This window comes from Cavia porcellus, unplaced genomic scaffold (assembly GCF_034190915.1).
Source record: "Cavia porcellus strain 051 isolate PalLab524CR breed Dunkin Hartley unplaced genomic scaffold, mCavPor4.1 scaffold_31, whole genome shotgun sequence".
In the NCBI taxonomy this organism is placed as follows: domain Eukaryota; kingdom Metazoa; phylum Chordata; class Mammalia; order Rodentia; family Caviidae; genus Cavia; species Cavia porcellus.
Window position 1 is genome coordinate 29,734,574 of NW_026947514.1, and position 21,351 is coordinate 29,755,924.

Below are 21,351 nucleotides of genomic sequence, written 5' to 3' on the forward strand. Positions count from 1 at the left end.
TTAGAAGGTGAAGCCCAGTGGAAGCAAGTGAGAGATCCCTGCACACTAGAACCCTGGTGTTTCTCTCTCTGTCTCTGTCTCTCTCTCTCTCTGTCTGCCTCCTTTGCTCTTTGTCTCTGTCTCCATCTCTCTTTCTTGCTCTGTGTCTCTAAGGTCTTTCTTTCCCGGGCAACACGAGGTGAGCTCCCTTCCTGTGCCTCAGCTCAGGGACTACTTTGCCACTCCCCAGAAAACAATGGGAGCAATGTATCATGGACTGAAACCTCTGAAACCATGAGCTCAAAATATTTCCTTTTAAATTGATTCTCCTCAGGTATTTCGTCACCTTGATGGAAACCTAACTTGATGGCTTTCCCTGACATAAATGAGAGTATGCTTAGTATCTTTTCAATGAGTAATACCTTGATGTCGTAAAGTCATAATTTTGGAAATAAAACTGGACACTAACTGTAATGTGGATTTCTCTTCTCTCCCCATCATGTTCCTTTGGAACAAGTGTCTGCAAAAAGCTCCATTCCTTTAAGTTCAGTGATTGTATTTGGTTACCCACATCAAAGCTTCAGAAGAGCTTGATAAAAGACGATCACATAAAGTGTGAGAGAACAGTGAAGTTTTCAATGGTAGAGTTGTTATCAAATAATTGAGTTGGTTACTACAGACCTTGGGTCTGAACTAGATGCTTCTATCAGGTATAGTTTATAGGGATATAAAATAAGAAATATGACTTATAAACAAGACTTTTGGGGGGCTCACATTCCATTTTGGAAAAACAGCATTAGGAAGAAATCTAAGCTGATATGTCACCAAGTACCTCACAGGGACCTAAATGTGTTAGGGCAATTCACAGAGGAGAAAAGGAAGCTAAAGTCATTAGGGCAAATCTTACAGAAGTTATTCTGGGGTTTTAGAAAGGCACAGAGATAGGGAAGAGACGAGAGAGTAGAGACTATGAGAACCCAGAATATTTGATACCCAAAAGGCATTATTTAAAATCCCCTTATCTATTTAACAAAATTATCTTCAGTCATTATCTTCTAATAAACTAGTAATAATAATGTCTAGAAAAGAATAGCAAACCTAAAAAATTCTTTATTAAATTTTAATTTTTAAAAATCAATTGTTATAGTACAAAAAAAGTGGATTAATAATTTTTAATTACATTGAAGTATTCTATGGGAAGGGGCACATAAAAGAACAGTTTTAAAAGCTCATTCAAAGTTAAAAATTTGTACACAGCTGTACACTGCAATATGATAAGCTCTGTTAATCATCTTTACAATTATGTTACTGTTGTTTGAATCCATTCTTTAAGCAGAAGGCAGTGTCATAGGATATAAGTATATAAGCTATATACTAAGGATATAAGATATATTCTATATATTTTAGGCCTAAGATATATTCTAAGTATATAAGCTATATTCTAACATCAAACTCAAGTAATTCAATTTTCATGAGTTTACACTCCATATGCATAGCTGAATCACACGTAAGGAACTGGACTGGAGTTCTTCAAGTTAACTTCCAAGTAGAATACAACTTAATGCATAAGTCATGAATGTACTACTTTGATTATTAAGGCTCAATAATCATTACCATTAGTTCAGAATTCACCACAAAAGAATTTTCATATTAAGTTACTGATGACAAAGCTCAGGACACCTATCTCAAAGAATGGTATCTTGGTGTAACTGAATATTTTAAGTTGATGATATTTGAAAAATTGTATGTGCAGGAAGGATTTCCTGATTTTCCCCTAAAGCACCAGTCATCAGTCCATTATGTGAGAAGTGGCCTCCCTATCCCTGGAGGAAGAGAGAATTCTTATCCTGGAAGACACAGGGATGCAAAGAAGATTCTGAATGCATACAGGCCTTGATGCTTCTCCCAGGTGTTAGTCAGCTTTCTATCACTGTGATAAAGTTAGGAAAAAACAATTTAAAGGATGAAAGGTTTATTTTGGCCTATAGTTTCAAAGGTTTCAGTCCAAGTTTGCTTGGCTGCATTGTTTCAACGGGCCATCAGGACATCAAGTTGAGGAGTACGTGGTGGAGCGAAGTGTCTCACATGCTGTGTGACAGAGAATGACAGAGAGGAAGGGGTCGGGGAAACATAATCCTTAAGGATTATATTCCCATTCCCTACTTCCATCAGCTAGGCCCTGCTTCTTAATTTCCCATCACCTCCAAATAATGCCATTAAATTATGAATTCTAGGTAAAAAAATTTTTTTTGGTCTTTTTTCATTTTTATTGGTACCAGGGATCGAACTCAAGACTGCCTGCTTGCAAGGCCATCGCTTATGCCACTGAGCTTAACCTCCAGCCCCAATTCTAGGTAAATTTATAGCTAATAAACCCTGTCTTGCCAGCGCTTTGAAATGTTTTTTTTTTTGTCTCTTCAATGTTGAGGCATTTGGACTCAGTGCGTTTTGTACACTAGACAACTGATCTATCACTATTTTACCAACATTTAGACAGACATTCCCTAAACAACTAATTCTTATATGCAGAGCTGAGAAGTATTTGACTCAGAGTTTTATAAAATGGAGATCATGTCTTGTTCTTTTAATTATCTGTATTCATTAGACTAATCCTCTATGGAGACGTCATGAGCCAGTCACCTTATATAAACCCTGTCTCTGAACACATGAAACTTTCATGGCATATTTTAGAACTAAATCATAATACCCAGTTTACTACTGTTGGCTCATTTTTTTTCTTCACCTTGACCCATTTTTCTATTTCTTATTTCTCATGAAACCAACAATCACCACACCTAGACTTTACTTCTGGTATTTTCTTATGAAGTTTATCATGTCACATTGTTATGAGTTAGATCTAACATATCCCCAAAATTTTCATATGTGTGGAATGTGATTGGATCATGGGGAGCTATCTCCATTAGTGGGTTCATCTATTAATTAGTTCAGCAGTTAAATGTATTATCGGGAGACGGGGCCTAGTTGGAGATGAGTCACTGGGCAGAGGGGATGACACACATTTGGAGATCAGAGGCCAATGCTGACCTGGAAGAGGAATTCCTATCCATGGTACCACCTTGCTCTCTGCTTCCTGGATGCCTTGAGCACCTTTTCCTCTGCCATGTCCTCCTGCCATCTTGTTTCTGCCTTGCAGCCAAGTGACCATGGATTAAAACCATAAGCCAAAATAACAGTTGTTGGGCATTTTGTTCCAGTAGTAAGAAAATAACTAAGACATACATAAATGTGTGTAGTTTTCTCTTGTTTACATGCCTTTTGTAACAGGGTCATAGCCAATGAATCTAAGATGGGTAGAAGAAAAAATATTATTCTTCCCCTATGCTGACATTATTTAGAATTATTAGGAGTCTGTAATAACAAAAAACAGATTGGCTTTTAGTCTGTTTTAATGTTGATTTAAAACTTTCTACAGGCAATGCTCCATAACTTACTACTGTTATCTGGGGCCAGTGGTACTCAGGCCTCGTGTTGGTTTACTACCAAAGGCTTGGAAACGAGAGTAAGGATGAACATGAGTTAGGAATGTGGCGTGCAAGCATAGTGGAGGTTACTCTAGGCCTAGTACTACCCATGCCACCATTTTATTTTGCTGTCAACTTGTGACTAATTGGCTCATAACGTAGGGGAAGGAGCCAGCGACTGTCATAGGAGGATTGTTATCTTGGAACAGAGTCACAGGCTTCACTGGGAGGCAAAAGAGATGATATCTAGAGATCAGATATAGCTAGTCTCTCTCTACTGTGGGAGGCAGTGTCAGCAAGTTTGACCCCAAACCAGGTCATTTCCACTCTTCAAATAATAATAATTATTATTATTATTATTACTTTGTCTTTTTGAGACAAGGTCTCACTATGCAGTTCAGGATGGCATTGAACTCATTTTGTAACCCAGGCTGGTCTCAAACTCGCAAGGATCGTCCTACTTCAGACTCCCACACGCTGGGATAGCAGGTGTGTGTCACCATGCCCAGCACTCTCTTCAAATTATTGAACCAATAAGATTAAGGAGTGAAGGAAGGTTAGTGTTGGCCAAAAAATTGAAGAATTAATGAGACAGGCTTATATATCAGATTCTCAACTCTAAGAATCCAGACAGTTATAGATAAATAGTTAAAAAAAAAAAAGAGGACAGGCTAATAAAGGGGAGGAATATTTGTGTCTTTTCTGGAATTGAGTGGAGAGTTTTGCAGGAATTCAGTCCTTATCTCTTCTTTGCTCACTTCATGATTATTTCTGGATGTCTCCATAGCAAGTGGCAATTGTTCTGGTGAGGGGGAATATCATTAAGCATGCATAGGAGATTATAATGAGTTAGAAATTGTCTGGTGGTCACTGGGGCAGCCATGTTAGATTCGGCAAGTTTTGGCTAGCCTACTTAAAGAGGAACCTCTGGACTATAGATATCCTGTCCTAAGGGACCACGCAGAAATTCAGCTAGATATAGTAGGGAATGCCTGGGGAACAACAGGGAAAGGTGAGAAGCACATGCTAAGGAACTGGCAACATTCTAATGATAGGCAGGTGGTTAAACATTAGCTAGCCTGAGGATAAAGGGTGTCCAAAATAGTATGCTCTGCCAGTTGAAACTAAATGAGGAAACAAAGACCTCACTGTATCATATATTTATGCTCACGTATTAGGTCTCAGATCCAAAGGCAATCCCACAGAGCACAATGACATTTTAAGGTTATACACTGTGCAATTCATAATGGCACAGAGCTGTCTATTTCCAGAACAAAGCAAACAATGCACCTGATTGCCATAGCTCATGAACAAATGATATCAAAAAGAGAAACATTCTTTAAAGACCCTCTTACCTCGGGCTGACATCTGATTTAAATGAGAACTTTTTCTTTTGTAAATTTGTTTTGTAAGTTTTCTTGGTATTACTGAAGCCCCAGAGGAAATACTGATCATCTGCAAAGAGGGAGGAAGACAATTTGCAATTCCAGAGTAACCTCTATTAAAAATGTTGATAAGTATCATAATCACCACAGAAACTCATGTGCATAAAAAGTTATATCCAAACTCCTGCTTAGTGCAGATGCCTACATGGCACTGCCTGTCTTCTTATTTAAAGGCATAAATCTCTCTATACCTGTCCACAATAAATTCACTTTCTTCAAGGCCACCTATGTGTCTTGATTCAATTCTTCCATCAAAGACACAAAGGACTGAGAATTGAGTTCTTGTCCTTTGCAGCATCAGGACCCTGCTTCCAGGTGACACAAAATGCCATGCGAGATGGAAGGAAGGCATAGAAAGGACTCATGACATGGGTGGTAAACAGAATTTACTCAGGCAGAGATGAGAGTAAAGAGAGAAATTTATTCAGACCAGAGTAGGCTGTCAAGGAGGTTAGCAGGAGAGCTTCTAAGAGAAGAAGCATGGTGAGAGATTGGGATTTTTATGACTTTGAAAATACAGTAAAATCATTCAGGCAGTGTTATGGTTGATACACTGTGTCAATCTGAACAGTTAAGAAGTTTAACTAAGAGACTCATCAAGGAGCCACGGTTCTTACTTTATAAATATTCTCATCCTGTGCAAGAGGAGACCACAGAGATTTTGTGAGTATTATACCCGCCCTAGAGGTGGGGTGGTCTGTGTATAATATAAAGGAGGAAAACAGGATTGCTTTTTGTTCTGGCTACTTTTGCTGGCCACTGCCTTGAAGTGTTGCCACTGCCTTGGAGCCCACTGATTATGGATGGAAACCTTCACAAACAGTGAGCTAAATAAACATTTCCTTCCTTCATTTTGGGTGTTGGGTATTTTTCCCAGCAATGAGAGAAAAGTAAAGAAGACAGGTAGCAAAATATGATTACCTTAATAATGTATTTTCCTGGACTATTTAGCAACAGTAGATGTTCAGAGAGTACCTGGATGGTGCCTAAAATTATATAAATATATCTACAGTTGCAACTTTCACATGACCATTTCCTCTGGCTAAAAGGAGACCTTTTAGCTTTCAGTAAAGACTATACCTGCTCTCCCATGCCCACACCAGCTTGTCAGCAGGAGGGAGAAAGCAAGCAAGCAAAAATTACTGCCTGAGTTCCACATCCTGTCAGATCAGTGGCAGTGTTAGATTCTCAGAGGAGCACAAGTTATACTAGGAACTGTACCTGTGAGGAAATGGAAATACTAAGGAATCTAGGTTGTGCTTGCCTATTGTTTCTTTGAATCTTCCCAAAATGGTCTCCCCTCTTCCATCAGTGGAAAAATTATCTTCAAAAAACTAACTCTGGAGCCAAAACTAATCTCTGGGGACTGCTGGTCTATACATATTTTCTTTTAGACAGGATAAGGTGAGACTAGGACATACCAGAAGGAATGAATGGGTCATTGCTAAAAGTTTGTTACTATCAGTGTTTCTATCTTCTGACCACCTAAGAGAGCTTTAACCAGAGTTCTGCTGGGAGAGGGTTTTAACCACTTTGTTCATGGGCAGCCACTACGCTAAAGTAATGGGCAACCAGGTGGTTGGCATAAAAAATGTGGGTGGGTTGCTAAGAGACGTAGGTAAGTAGACACCTGAGGAAAGTAACAAAAGTGTGAACAGAGCATCTCCAAATTAAAACAAATTATTAGATAAATGAAAAACAAAAGACCTGGGGCACAAGCTAGGAATTTTCATGGAGGTCCTTCCATACCTCACATTCCATCTCAATCATGTTCCCTGCACTTTGGTCATCAGTGTCTCTTAGGGAATAAGCAGAACCTTCAGGATCTTGCTGGGTTTGATATGGTTAGCTGTTCCTGGGAAAGTACTTTTCAAATTTGCTAAATACAACTACTATTCTATCTTCTATATATAATTAGTCACTGATTTGAGCCAACAAAAATGTTGAATCAAATTTAAAGTAAAGCTTTCAATAAATCTTCGGAGAGCAAAATTTCTGGCCCCTGAACTCACAGGCCATTATATTTCTGATAGAATGAATTGTATTCTCTTTAGACCATCTTCATAGCTCTAGAACTTAAAAGTCACTTTGTCCCAGACTGAAGAGGGGAATCAGTGACACCAGGTACTGGGGGTTTGAAGGGGGAGAAAAAAGGTACTTTTCTGAGCCACTGTAGGAAATGTTTATATGCTCCCTTCCTCAAATAAATTGAAAGGAACAAGGTGGTTCTCTGGGAACCCTACATGTTAAATCTGAATGAAAGAGAGTTATGGATTGAAATGGAAGTAATCCTCTCATCCTAGTGACTTACGTCTTTAGGCAGTGAGTAGTGTGTGCTGCAAGGATGTAGTGGAGAGTTTAGATGTATCGCTTTGTCATGTAGAATGGGCCTTTGTTTTAAGATAGGCAGTCCATCTTCTCACCTGTCATGCCTTTCAATTGTGCATTATTCACACAACTGGTGGAAAATATTCAAATCAAGGGCGGCTACAAAGGTCAAGATTCAGGAACTAAGATTTGCTTGAATAACAGCCTGGACAATTTATTTCTTAAGTGAGTTTCAAAACTAGGAGGAATTAATCTAATTTTCATCCTATATGTTTATGATCATTTATCCCAAACAGTAAGACACAGAAGTTCTAAACATTTCCCATGACTGTGATCTAAACTAAATGAACTTGGTGCTGAGAGGTATGTAAAAACTGTTTGAAACCCATAGCTAAGTTCAACTCTCCCATCCCCATTTGGTAGTATCCATTTTTTTTTTCCTAATTTGTCTTCTAAAGTACTGTAGATGTCAGTTCTAAGCAAATATATTCATATCTGTGATAAAACTTATTCTTGTGATTTTCTTTCACTCTTTCATTCTTCTATATAATTTCTTCCTGATAATTTACCTATTACAATGGCAGAAAAAGCCATGAATCCTAATCCTCAGCATAATTTAAGGTGAAAAGTGTATTCATCATTGAGCACATTTATTTGTGATATAAAGTACAGTGTACAGACTGACTCAGACCCCCCAGAGTTGGTGTGAAGTTTTATCTCGAAGTGAAACATATTAGCTGCTGATGATACAGTAAGGAATCTTACCTAACCTCCTCTTATAAAGAGAAACTATTAAGTAAACCTCCAAAACACAGCTGTCATTAACTTTGCGATGGTTTGAACGTTCTTGCCAAAATTCAAGTTGGAATTTACTGCCATCATGATGTTAAAGAGGTAAGATCTAAAAGAGGGGAGTAGGTCATAAGGGTTCTCACTCATGAGTAGATTATTATTCTAGGAACAAATCTGTTACTGAGAGAGTGACTTAGTGTGGCCTTACTGTATTTTAATGCAGAAGGTAAAATTGAGGCTGATGGGTCACTTCCTTCCACTCACTTAAATTTGGGGAATACCCAAGGGCTAATCCCCCCACTTTGTCCTAAAGCCTACTATTCAAAGGTAGAGATAAAACATGCACTGGCCAGATCTTCCTGCATGACTTACAGTAACTTTCTTTACTTAGAGTTCATCGAAGATACATGCATATTAACTACCACTCATACATTTACCTATAACAGAGTGAATTATGGGAAAGGACACAGATGACAGATACAGTTTCATGATTGTCAATCACATTGCCAATCATGTTCTGGAAGATCCAGTGGAGAGGTACCCTAGGCCCGGTGCAAGATTTTAAATTCTTATCCTCAAGCACTTGCACTGCTTTCCTTTCTGCCAGCAAGACCCTATTCACTCTGAGTGTGCCACTGCCTAATTAAACTTAAACTTTGCTTTTTGTCACCATTGCATGCCATATTCAATTACTGTTTGTCATGCAAAAGGTCTTAGGAACCCAACCAGAACTCCATCACTTGTAATAGTTTGAATGTGTCTTCTAAGGGTTTATATGCTGGAAGCGTGGTCCCCAATGTGGTGGTATTAAGAAGAGGGGAACCTTTACGAGTTGGGAAGTATTAGAAGGTAACTAGAGTGCTGGGGGCCCTGTACTCAGAAGGAATGCTGGTCTTTTGGAGGGAGCTAGCTAGTTCTTATGAAAGTGAGGCTACCCATCTGGCCTCCTCTGCTTTGGCTGATTCTCTTTCTGTTTTTCTGTCATGTAGTAATGCAGCCAAAAGGGCCCTCACTAGGGGCTAAACCAAAACAAAGACCCAATTTTGGATTTTCATTCTTCAATACTGTGGGCTAAGTCAATCTTTATTCTTTACAAAGTACTAAGCCTCAGATATGCTGTTATAAAAATAGAAAAAGCATTAATTGTTATACTAAGACGCTGAAAAATTAAAATAATTGATTAAAAGATAATTAGCAAAAATAGTTAGTTAAAAGGATAGTTATTAGCAGTATTGTCATTCTGTACTGAGTTCGTTACCCTAGTAACCAAGCACCAACCACATAGTTATAGATTAACTGACCACGCTGTTATGCTGTTCTATAAGCTTCGCCCCCCCCCCCAAGTAACCTGTGTGCTGTGTCAACCTTTGTTCCCCCTTGTAAGAGACAAATGATGTTGTGTCAACCATTGTTCTCTTTATGAGAGACAAATGTTCCTGGAATTGGCAGACCAAGGGCTATGAAGTGGCTAACCACCCACTGTGAAATGCCTCACCTCAAGCAAAGGGTAACAAAGGCCCACCTTGTTTCTGTTTCTCATCACTATGTACTTAATGATCAATGGGCTAATCATAAATGAACTATAAAAATCAGTCAAAATTGTAACTCAGTTACACAGCTTTGCAAATTCCATCTGTACTGTGTCACTGGGCCAGCGAAAATAAAAGCGCTTCTTCCTAAAAAATGATGTCGTTTTGCCCCACCTTTTCCATCTCAGGGGTTTTGCCCCATTTTTCATCTCGGGGGCCTTTTTGGGGAAGTACAACATTAATATAGGACTATTTGCCCCATCTCCATATCACGAAGGCTTGATGATCTCCCAATGCATGGTGAAAATATGAAATCCTTTGCCAGATTCTGGCACCATGCTATTATTGGCCTTTCTAACTTCCAGAACAATGAGTCCAATAAACTTCTATTGTTCACAAATTACCCAGTTGTCGTATTCTGTTAACAGTTATAAAATAGAAAGATGCAGCTGCTCTTCAAGGGAGTTTCCTGAAAATTCAGCTGCCAGAAAGACATAATTTCCATTTTCATTAGCATTGCAAGACCCAACTGAACCTAAATTCTTTTTCACTGAAGCCTGAACTGCTGCTCCCTCTCTGCCTTTGTTAAATTTGTATACAAATACTTGTCTCTGACTACTCAGTGACTTACCTTGTAGTGAGCAGCCCTTCCCTGAGTGTATAAATGAACTTTTCTCTTATTAGTTTGCCTCCTATCAATACATTGGCAGGCCCTCTCACAGCTGAACCCAAGTTTCTCTTCTTAACAAAAGCAAAGTGAAACTGAATTAAAAATAAGTCGGACTTGTGCTGGCTTCAGCAGCACACATACTAACAAAAACAAGTCAGACCTTGTTATTCTGGAATGTTGCACCTGTCAAATTTCTAAATTCAAAATTATAAAGTTAGCAAGAGAATGGTACTATCTTATTAAATATATTAAATTCTGTGACTGCAATGACATAGGTACTCTGAAATGCCTTTAATGGATTGGAAATTGGCACAGTTTTCTGGAAAGTAATTTTTCAGTATATGTCAAGAGCTTTAACAATGTTCTTTAGGCATGAAATTTTCATTTCTCAGGCATCACAGGCAGTAATAAGATGCTTTCAAATATTTATCTAAAGAACCACCCAAACACTATATATTTATTATTTATAAGAACAAAATTATAACCAATGTAAATGTTCAATAATAAAGATCAGTTAAAACTTTAAGGAGTAAAATCCAACCATAAAACTGTGATGTAAATTATGTGTTGATTTATGTGGTTGGAAAGGAATCTAGAAGGAAGTATCTTAAAATTCACATAGTTCTTTTCTCTAGCCTAAAGAATTATAGGTGAGTTTTTTCTTCTTAGAATAAAAAAAAAGGAAAGGACCAAGTTACACATAACCGGTCCAAAATGTACCATAATCACCAGATTATGGTATTCTGAGGTCCTGCGTTCTTCTTCTAGAAATTCTTTCCAAGTTCATGTTGTTCTGAATAAGAACTAGACAAAACAAGCGAAAAAGTTAATGAGGTTTTAAAAGTAGGAGATGAATGCTTGGCAGAGCAAGTGCAGGTCAATTAAAGTAGGAAAAGAAGTTATCTCTGCAGAGTGAGAGTGGACTACTTGGAAAGAGAGAAAGGACACAGTGCTCATGAGGTTAATGGCCAACGTCATCTAATTTCCCACTCCTCAGGCTGATGTCAGATCTAGACCACCTTGTCAAAAACCTGCTTGATTTTATACCACAAGAGTTAAGATAGCATTTTCTGATTGGTCCCAGGCACAGGGTTTGGAAACTTTTTGTGCATGTGTCCTGGATGTCTGTAATCAATAAAACTGGCTCTAGTCTCCTGCCTCAGTCCCAATTAGCAAAATTGTCCAGGCAGCTGGATCAAGAGATAGGGAGAGGTTTAAATCATTTTTGAAATTAAGCATATGGATAGGGTGTGTAGGTATTTGTTACACACACAGATTCACTGACATCTATATTTGACCAACATTGTTTGAGTTTCCACTATACATAAAATCCTAAAACAGAACTTTTCTTTTCAGTCTACTCTGTTTTTATGGTTTAGTAAAGGCAAAAAGTTAATTGCTGGAATTAACCACAAGCTGTCACTGAATAAGCTACATCTTTTCATACTAACCCATATCTATAATATCTAAATATAAGATAGAAATTTCTTCAGCCAACCTCCGAGATAAGATTTCCATAAGGAAAGGAAATACAGTTAAAAGCTCAGCTCTCAAACAACCTTTCAAGGGCAAAGTGCTCAAAATAAAAACTCTTATATGGAAATGGAAGTTAAATATTTATTATTTCTAATTTTAAATACAATTTAAAATTCTCCTGAAGAATTGTCTACTACAATAATTTTATATTGATACAAGTAATAACAATAGCAGATTTAGGAACTAATAATGAAGCTATACATGTAATTAACAGCTCAGAAGAGTTATGTTTCTGATCAGTTTCTCCACTGTGAAATGGATCTCCATATAAATGAAAGTAACTTATAACAGCCAAAATTATATTCAATTCCTGGTACCAAAAAAAAAAAAAAAAATCAAAATCAGAACTGCATTTAAACTTAGATTTGCACTGAAGCCTCCCAACACTTATCCTGGGGAAATTCTTCCACTGCAAGCTTTGCCAACTAGCTACTTTGTTAACAGTGATGAATAGGGAAGACAGAGTTAACTCTAGCTGTACTAAAGTTGGAGGAAGGAAATTATGCTTACTAACAAATTTCTCTCAAACTGACAATTCAAGATTCCCTAGGAAATGTCAAACATCTTAGGAGAAGGGTGTAGAAATATAAGGACAATTGTACTACCCCAAGTGATCTGTTTTACAATAAAATACTCCAGAATCAATGGTGAGTTTTATGTGTGTATGTGGATTCATGTTAAGCCACTCCAACAGTTACTAGTTAATTTGTAGTCTCAGCAGGAATCTGCAGATAGTGATGTTACGATCATCTAGCAGATCCATGTGGTGTTCAGGCTTCCAGAGGAGGCTTCTCAATCGTTTGAAGTCCTCCTATGTAAAATTGCACCAGAAAAGTTACTAGTTAGTGTAAAGAGATATTAGAAATGATTATCCAGTGGTGAAACAAGAGATGTGAGAGGTGTGTGGACAGGCTGGAAACCTCAGTTTGCATGAAATGGATGTTAGGTGTGGAAAGGCTAACAAACGAATTCTCTCAGGGGAAAGCTGAGATCCAAAAGTTCATTTAGTTTTCTGTCCCCTCACTTGGAGAACTCTGTCTTGAACCAGAAAGTATCTAGCTCTGCCATCAGATTATGGTCAAGAGAGGGACTCGCTGGAGTGCCTAAAACTTTGGGGACAGGCTATATGAGTGTTGCAGGCATAATGCATGAATTTCGTTGTTAAGAAGTATTTCTGTGTGTTGCTGAATCAGGTCTGACACTGGCTTTCATGGTGACAGAGCTGCTGGTGGACTGATGGTACATAAAGAAAAACTTTCGGACTTTACACCTAATTTCTCTCATTAGAGATAACTAAGAAGCGCTGGCAAGAGCTGCCAGATTGTCTTAGGTCACTTCTCAAAACCTGCCCTTCCAGAATTCCTATTTCATACACAGATAGCAGAAATCTAACATTAAGAAACCAAGGTAATTTTGAAAAGAAAGAAGTTCTTAAATTCTCAAGACCAAGAACTTAAATTGTAAGAGCCATTAGTTTTTCTTGTTCATCAAAATACAAACCAGAAACTCTTTAAGACCATGACTATGGTGCAGAGCTGGTGCTTGGGATGGAAAGCACAAACACTTTCAGTCTGGCCCTTGGATAGCAACAAAGAGCAAAACTGGGAATCTGAAAACCTAGGTTCTGATTTAGCTCCTACAAAGAAATAGCCAGTACCTTAACTTCTCAGCTTCTCTTCTGTGACTAGCTTTTGCCCTTTTGGAGCCTTATGGAGTTCATACAATAACAGATAGAGAAGAAACATTCTGGCTCACTGTAAAGTCCAGTATGCTGTGTAAGTTTGTGCCAGGGTAATAAACATTGATTACAATGTGTAGACCTTATTTTAGACTACAAATTTAACAGGTTTCAAAGGTAAGCAGAAGATGTATGCCTACAAAATGACTTGTGCATATAGCATTGTTATAGTAACTTCAAAATGGAAATAGCCAAGGTAACCTATAGGTAAACAGATGTTAGTATTCTATACTAACTATACAGATTCTATATTAACTATACAGATGTTAGTATTCTATATTACAGAAAATCACTTAGCACTAAAATTACTGAAACAGACACATACACAAGCATACACACACAGGTGAATTTAAAATATATGCTGAGTGAAAGAGGCTTATGCAAAATAATATATAATGTGGGCACTTTCATTAATAGTATAAGAAAGTTCTAGAATAGGTTAAAATAATCCATGTGGAGAAACTTCGGAGCATTGGTTACTTCTGTGTGTGCAGATAGTGTAGAACTGACTAGGAAAAGGCATTTGCATCAATATTCTAGGTGAAAATAAAGTCTATTGCTTCATTGGGGATTGGAATTACAGAGGTTATACATTTGTCAAAACTCATTGAATAAAAACTTAAAAATATGTATGTTACAATATGTTAATCCTACCTAAAAATACATTGAACTCCACTTCATGATATGTATTCTGATATGTTTAGTGGTGACATGTACTGATTTCTAAAATACATCAAAAATAGGATAGAGAGATAGATATGGATAGTGGTAAAGCAAATATAGCAAAGTATTAAATGAAAATGTAGGCAGTGGGTACATAGGTATTCACTGTGTTATACTTTACACATTTATTTGAAAATGCTCTTAATAATGTGTTAGAAAAGTCCCTAACCACCCTCCCTTTCATTCTGCCAAGCAATTTTAAGATATTAAGAAAATGAAACTGATAAACACAGCTGCTAAAAGAACACATTTTTCAATACATCATGAACATTGCATTGTCTACAAATCTTGCTTGCTTGCTTTAATTATTGAAGAAAGTATAAAACTCTCTGGTAATATCTTCATTTGATTTGGAACAAGGTATTATTTTAATGGCCTTTACAAAGACTTAGAGAAAATAGTTCCAATTTCTAATACAACAAATACAGCACAATTTCTACAAAAATGTATGTATCCATATATCAAAAGGATATACAATAAGCAATACATGAGTAAAAATTTTGTAGGTTGTAATCCCAGCAGTTGGGAGACTGATTTCAAATGGGATCTTGTGTTCAAGACCTGCCTGTACTATATGGTAAGATCTTGACTTAAAACTAAAAAAATGAAAACAAAACTAATTGTGGGTAAATCTCCATATATATATATTTCCATCCATTGATGAGCTATTAACAGCTAGAAAATTGGTAGACTGCATATTTGAGTCGTATCCTGAGTTTGGAGCTACAAAAAGCAACTGAACTAATTTATTTTCTAATCCGTATCAAAGTCTAAAATGAAAGTGGCTACAACCAGCTAAGTGTTGTTGCCTTTGTATGTGACACTGCAGATAGAAATACATACAATAAAAATGATAAGTAGAAATTATGCACGATTCATCTGGCTCCACATAGTACCTTCAAAGATATTACAAATGGAATAAATTACTCAGAAAGGTTTATTTCAATTATTCCACAGAAACACCTGGAACATTCTTGTGTCTCAGTGTGTGTCACCAGCTCCAATAGCTACCAGACCAGGCTGGTTCTTTAACTTTAAAAAATTTTTAAATTTTTTTATTAGTACTTGTTTGCAGTACACATAGCTTACAACAATCTTGGGGAGCAGGTACATGTGCATAACACAACTCACTTCTTTTTTTACTTCCTTTCCCTACCTCACTCCTCCCACTCTCATTTTTAAATTTCACTTTCCCTATTTTCATTCTTGTGGATGTTATTAATCATAGCACATGCTCATGGCATATGATGTTTACATTTATTGAAGTTACTAAGTTTCTATAGAGGCATAAATTTATTCTACTTATTTCGTCTTCCACTTCACTTCACCCCTTGCTCTTGGTCACTTGGACACCTTCCCATTTGCAAGAGATCATCACTTTGTCTCCTTCTACCCATCTTATATTATTCTCCTTCTTTGTACTTTCCCTTGATCAAATGAGGGATCATTTGGTATTTAAGCTTACATGTCTGGTACACTTCATTCAACATAATAGTTTCCAGTTGCATCCATTCTCCTACAAATGTCTCAAATTTTGTTCTTCAAGAAGAGGTAGGAACATAAGTCCCTCTAGCAGATTCTTTGAATTTTCCTTTGATTAATTGGATCATCTCAGATTTCCTCTCCTCCACTTCTTTGCCAAGCTGAGGTACAGTTCTTAGTGTCAGAAAGGCCTGGGATTAAACGCTTGACCATTCTTCCAGCCAACACATGTATTTTACTTGCCTACATCAACCTTCTGCCACACATACTATTCCAGCTCCTGGGAGTAACATAGTGAATAAAATAAAGTCCTGTGCTCATAAAATTTAGATTCTAATGGGGAAAGTAGACCATAAATAGATAATGAAAATAAACAACCAATGGAAAATGATGATAGGATCTAGAGAAAACAAGGTAAGGCAAACCAGTGGGACCTAGTTTACTAAACTCTAAAAGTAAGACCTCGCAGATAGGAGATGGGGCAACAATATGGTGACTTCTCTCTTTTTTCTTTTTTAAAAACCCTTTCCCAAAAATCTGGGAATGGCACAATAAATTTTCTCTGCAGTGCTTATAGTCATAAATCAAAAGTAACAGACTGCATCATTCTATCACTGGGACAAAATATTCATACTCAGAAGTTAAAAGAGAGGTTTACTGTGGCTCATAGTTTCAGTTCAGGGTTGACTAGTTCCAAAGTAGGAACAGCAGGGTGGAAGGGCTGGTGGAGAAAGTTGTTCAACTCAGCTTGACTCCATCCCCTTGTGCAGCCAGGGGACATAGAGAGGAAGGGCGAGCCATGACGGGGTTACCCCCTTTCAGATCACTTCCCCAGTCTCTGGCCAGGTTCAATTCCTAACATCACACTCAATGGATTAATTCACTGCTAAGTATAGCATCTCCAAGACTTAATCATCTTTCAAAATCTCCACCTTTGAACAGGTAAGATTTCGGGGGGACATTTTAGATCTAAACTGTAGCATGGACTAAAACAGTGATATGTAAAGATAGCAGCACAAGTGAAGATATTCTCAAAGTAACATTATAACTTAATGAAGACCCAACATTAAAATGTCTAAAGAAAGGACACAGCAGCCCAGTCAGGTGATGGTCAGTGAAAGCCTTGGATCTGGAATGTTCTCCAAGGCCCATGTATTGAAGGTCTGGTCCCACTCTGTGGCACTATTGGGAGCTGGTAAGACTTTTAGGTGGTAGGCCTAGTGGGAAAGTTTAGGTCATTGAAGAAATGCCCTTAAAGGAGATATTGGGACCAAGACCTATCCTTTTTCCTCTCTTTTGTGTCCTGATTGCCATAAGGTGAGCCAGTTTGTTCCTCCATGAGCTACCCACCACGAAGCGTTGCCTCACTGTGGGCCCAAAAGCCATAGGGCTGACTGACTATGGAATAAAACCTCTAAAACTATGAGTCAAAATAAGCATTTCCTTATTTTAAGTTGATTACTTCCGGTATTTTGTTATAGAAATGGGCACCTGACTAACAGTCAGTGTTGGAGGGCCTACAAGCAGCGACTGAGAGTTGCTGGACAGGTGGTTCCTCCCATCCCCACTCTGTGACCAACCATGACCTCCACCCTCAGAGCCTGAAGGTTAGCTTTGCAGCTGAGACTTTTATAGGCCTAAGACACTGTCAATGTGAACCCTAATTCAGTAACCTGTACTAATTAATGTTCATAACCGGTGTTTTATTCTCATCTAAGATTGCCACCACATAAAATGCATTAGTCACAAAACATATACATCTGGTTCCCAGGAATTTTTCTTTTGACACACTGTAAAATAACCAGCTGGCATTCCTGTTTTGTGCACTAGTCCCTGGTGTACATGAGTCAAGATAGTTCTCCAGAGACCTACCCACTCACCACAGGTTACACAAATCAGAATATGTAGCATCTTGCCAAGGGATCAACCCTTCTTAATTGCCTGCCTTCCTCCAACAGCAAAAAGGAAGGACTGGAAAAATCAAAGGCAATGTGTGCCGATTTATTGGAATGTGGAGCATAGTAAAGCTCACTATGAGCTGTAAGCCACACAAGGTTTTGAGGATTCTGCTTTCACCATTTCTGAACAATGAACATGGTCTCAAATATAACACAACCCTGGCTGTCCATTCCTTAATTAATCTAAGTTGTCTCTCTTGAGTGCTGGATTTGGAATCTCTCTATATCAAGAATGCTTAGGAAGGCCTCTAGCCACTCTGGTGTTTACATTATTCCCCCAAAATGCCCTGGTCCTAAAGCCACAGCCTGCCCTCTACAGAGCCTTGTTTAGCCAAAGCCCACATCATGGGCAGAGGGCATCACTCTGAGGCCCCATCTGGTAGATAAGGCTGTCGGCTTCTAGTCTGTTTCATGCAAACCTGTGACCCTCTTCCTTCTCTCAAATTGAGGGGCTCTAGTCACCATATACATTAATTTATAACCAACCCTACCAAATATGTATAAAATAGTTAACAGAAAATAGTATTATAAGCATTGCACTAATAGCAAGTATATAAAGAATCAATCTAGACCTTTAGAATTTAAACCTAAGTGACATTTTATATGCAGAGACTGTGGAAGTTGCTGTTTTCAATAGTTTCCATATTTTAAATCATTTTTATTGTCCCACAAGCCTAGCACTCCATAAACAGTTTACTCACCTGAGACATGCCTGCCTTCTCTATTCATAGATGTAAACACTGAGATAATATTTGGCAGATAATTGGATACTCAAGGTCACCTTGTTCAGCTCTCAGGACATATCTGAGCCTCCATCCTCCATGTTGCTCCCATGTAGTGTCTATTTTATTGCTTAGTGATAGAGACTCCACTTCTTTACAAATACACTAAGGCTGGCACTAGAAACAGACGGCTCATGACCCTGCTGTGTGACAGTGTGAAGAATGTGACTATTATGGATAAAGATGCTTTGAGGCTTGCTCCTTCTCTGCCAGTGCCAGTTAGCTTGGATTCAGGACCTCAAAATTTTCCAAGGTACAGCTCATTCAAGAATGAAACATCCCCTGTATTGGGGACCAGATTGCATAAGAATTAAAATGATGATTTAAATATCACAGCTGAAGCCTGTGTTGTCTTGCTTTGAGAATGGAAAATTGTGTGTTTTCTGCCCGTGTATGGGAAAACCCATAAGCACAGCACTCTCAGGCCAAAACAATACCTGCTGAGGACACTAGAAACACAGCTAGTTTCTGATTCTCTTGTCCAGGCATCCAGGTGGGGAGAAGGGATTATGCACCTTTTACCTCTTTTGAAGTAAACCTGTTCCGTATTTTTCAAAATCTCCTCGAACCATGTCATGAATGACACATGACCCCACCCCTCTGTGCTTCTTGCTGGCTAATCAAAGTGAATAGGCTGTGCAGGCTGAGGAGCTTGTTCAGCAGCAGCCAGGCGCCTCCTGGTCCCCCCCTGCATTTTGAAATTTGTCTTTCGTCTTTGTCTAGTCCTTGCCAACCCCCTTCAGGTATTTGGGCATGTGATCAGACCCTGGCAGTAAGGATTACCGAGGTGGGGTACTTCTCACTTCTTGGTCACCCTATGCAGCACCTTAGGCAATGCCCACTTACATCTCTTGTGCTCTGCCCCCTGCCCCAGGAAGTGTACAGGCTGCACACACTGCTGCCTTCAGGCTTGGCAGGACCTCCAAGGTCACCATATCCTGATTTCTGCTTTCTCAGCTTGATCATCTCATCAACTCCTCCCCACAGATCCTTTCCTCCTCTACTGACCTACCCTTAGATACTTCCCATTGTGCCTGCTCAAACTCCTGGCCCGTCATCAATAAAATCTCTAGCATTTTCACCCTTTCATGGGACAGACATGTCCTCTTCTGGCCTCAAGCCAGGCTTGTGTTTTCCCTACAGATACTACTTCCAGGTAGACATTTCAGGAAGGTACTTGTGTCAATACATTCCAGTGATGGAGGGATACAGATAAGGGTGTTCATTTATTTCCTACCTGTGCAATTAAATAGCCAACTTCTTCCAGCCTATTTAAAAAGAAACCTGAAGGATAACAGAAGAGACTAAATTATGTCTGTATGGGAGAGGGGATAGTTTCAGGGAAGAAGGCAGTATGTGCAAAGGCCCTGGAGTAGGAGCCACAAGACCCTATCTGATGCTTACCTAAGCCTGCTCTTTATATGCCTTTGCTGATGTCCTTCACCACCTTGTCAATCATATCCCTTCTTCTGACCTCATGAAGGATTTCGGAACTGGGATCAGTCCTCCTACCTCTTCCCATCTGCCTCCTGTCTTGCTTCTTGTTGAAGCTCCACAGCCAACAACAGACAGTGTCTCCAGGAATGTTAGTGTCCTGGGTGACCTTGATCTTCACAGCAGGTCTACTGCATGCCACGGCAATAGCCTGGCCACATGAGCAATGAGAACTGCTGTCAAATCTCAAATTCTTCTTTCCTGGATTATGGTAACAGCTTTCCAGGTGGTCCCCTTTCCCTATCTTGCCCTCCTTGTCCATTCCTCACTCACTTGCTCCAACTGATCCTTATGAAAGGAAGTGTCATTGTTCTATTCAAAATTCCCACTGCCTTGTCACCTTATTTGGCACAAATCCCAGAGACCTTACAATGACCCTCCATACCAAACTTGGCCTTTTGCTACCTAAGCAAGTTCATCTTCTATCTGCTTTTCCTTAGATAAGGAAAGAACAGCTTCTGGCCCCAGGGCCTCTACACAAACCACTCTCCCCCCCCCCCAACACTGTCTTCCTGCTATCTCCATGGCTCACTCCTCTCATTCCTTCAGGGTTCTAGTTAATTGCCACTTTATCAGATTTTCTCTCCTGATTTTGTTACCCCAACCCAGCCCTGTTCTGTCCCATCACTCTCTATTTCCTTACCTGACCCTCCTCTTTTCTTTGTATCACTTTCCTCTTTGGACCTGTTGCTTACACTGTTTGTCAGCCTTGTTTGCGTATTTGCTGATGCCTTCTCTCTCCAATAAAAGTCCCACTAGGGCCGGGACTTTGTTCTATTCTCTGCCATATTTCCTGCACCTAAAATAGTGCTTGGCTCATAACTGATGCTTATTAAATGACTTGGTTGGGTAAATAAACAGACACCAATACATGCTTATCTCATTCACTTACTTCCACTAAATCTATCCTTTGACTTCATGGAAACTGCCAGCTCCTTGACCACTAAAGGAAACCACAACGATAGCAATTTAAAATTAATATAGTACTTAGTTCAGTGCCTAATATAAGTGTTTTTCATGCATTATTTATTTTAATCCATGTGGTTGATGCACTCATTATCACCACTTCACACTTGGGAAACTAAGTTCTCAGTCCAGATGTGGCCCGAGGGACATTATACAAATGTTCTCAGGATAGCAGTTCTAACAATTCCCCTTAGACTCCAGCAGCCCACCCTGAAAACTCCTCCCATCTTTAACCAACTGAACAGCTCCCCTCCTCTATTCTTATCTGACAGATATTTAGCTCTGCTACACTGAAGAGGAAAGAAATAATCAAAAACTCAGGTTGGCCCATAGAGTTTATGTTCTGTGTCATAGTGCAGTGTCTTAGTGCAGATAGGCTAAAATACCCAGCTACTCAGTCCAACACTAATTTAGGTACTGCTAAGGTGGCATTTTGTGAATAGAATT

At 38.8% G+C, this 21,351-nt stretch overlaps 1 protein-coding gene across 11 annotated transcripts in view; it reads right to left on the bottom strand.

Moving 5' to 3' along the window:
• Rgs6 (regulator of G protein signaling 6) overlaps positions 1 to 21,351 on the bottom strand; it is a 613,466-nt gene that overhangs the window by 294,902 nt on the left and 297,213 nt on the right. The window contains exon 2 of one of the 11 annotated variants that reach the window (XM_063241038.1): positions 4,817 to 4,916. The exons of the other annotated variants lie outside the window; for them this stretch is intronic. The gene's annotated coding sequence lies outside the window, so the exon portion shown is untranslated. The remainder of the gene's footprint in view (positions 1 to 4,816; positions 4,917 to 21,351) is intronic. 11 annotated transcript variants of the gene reach the window in all.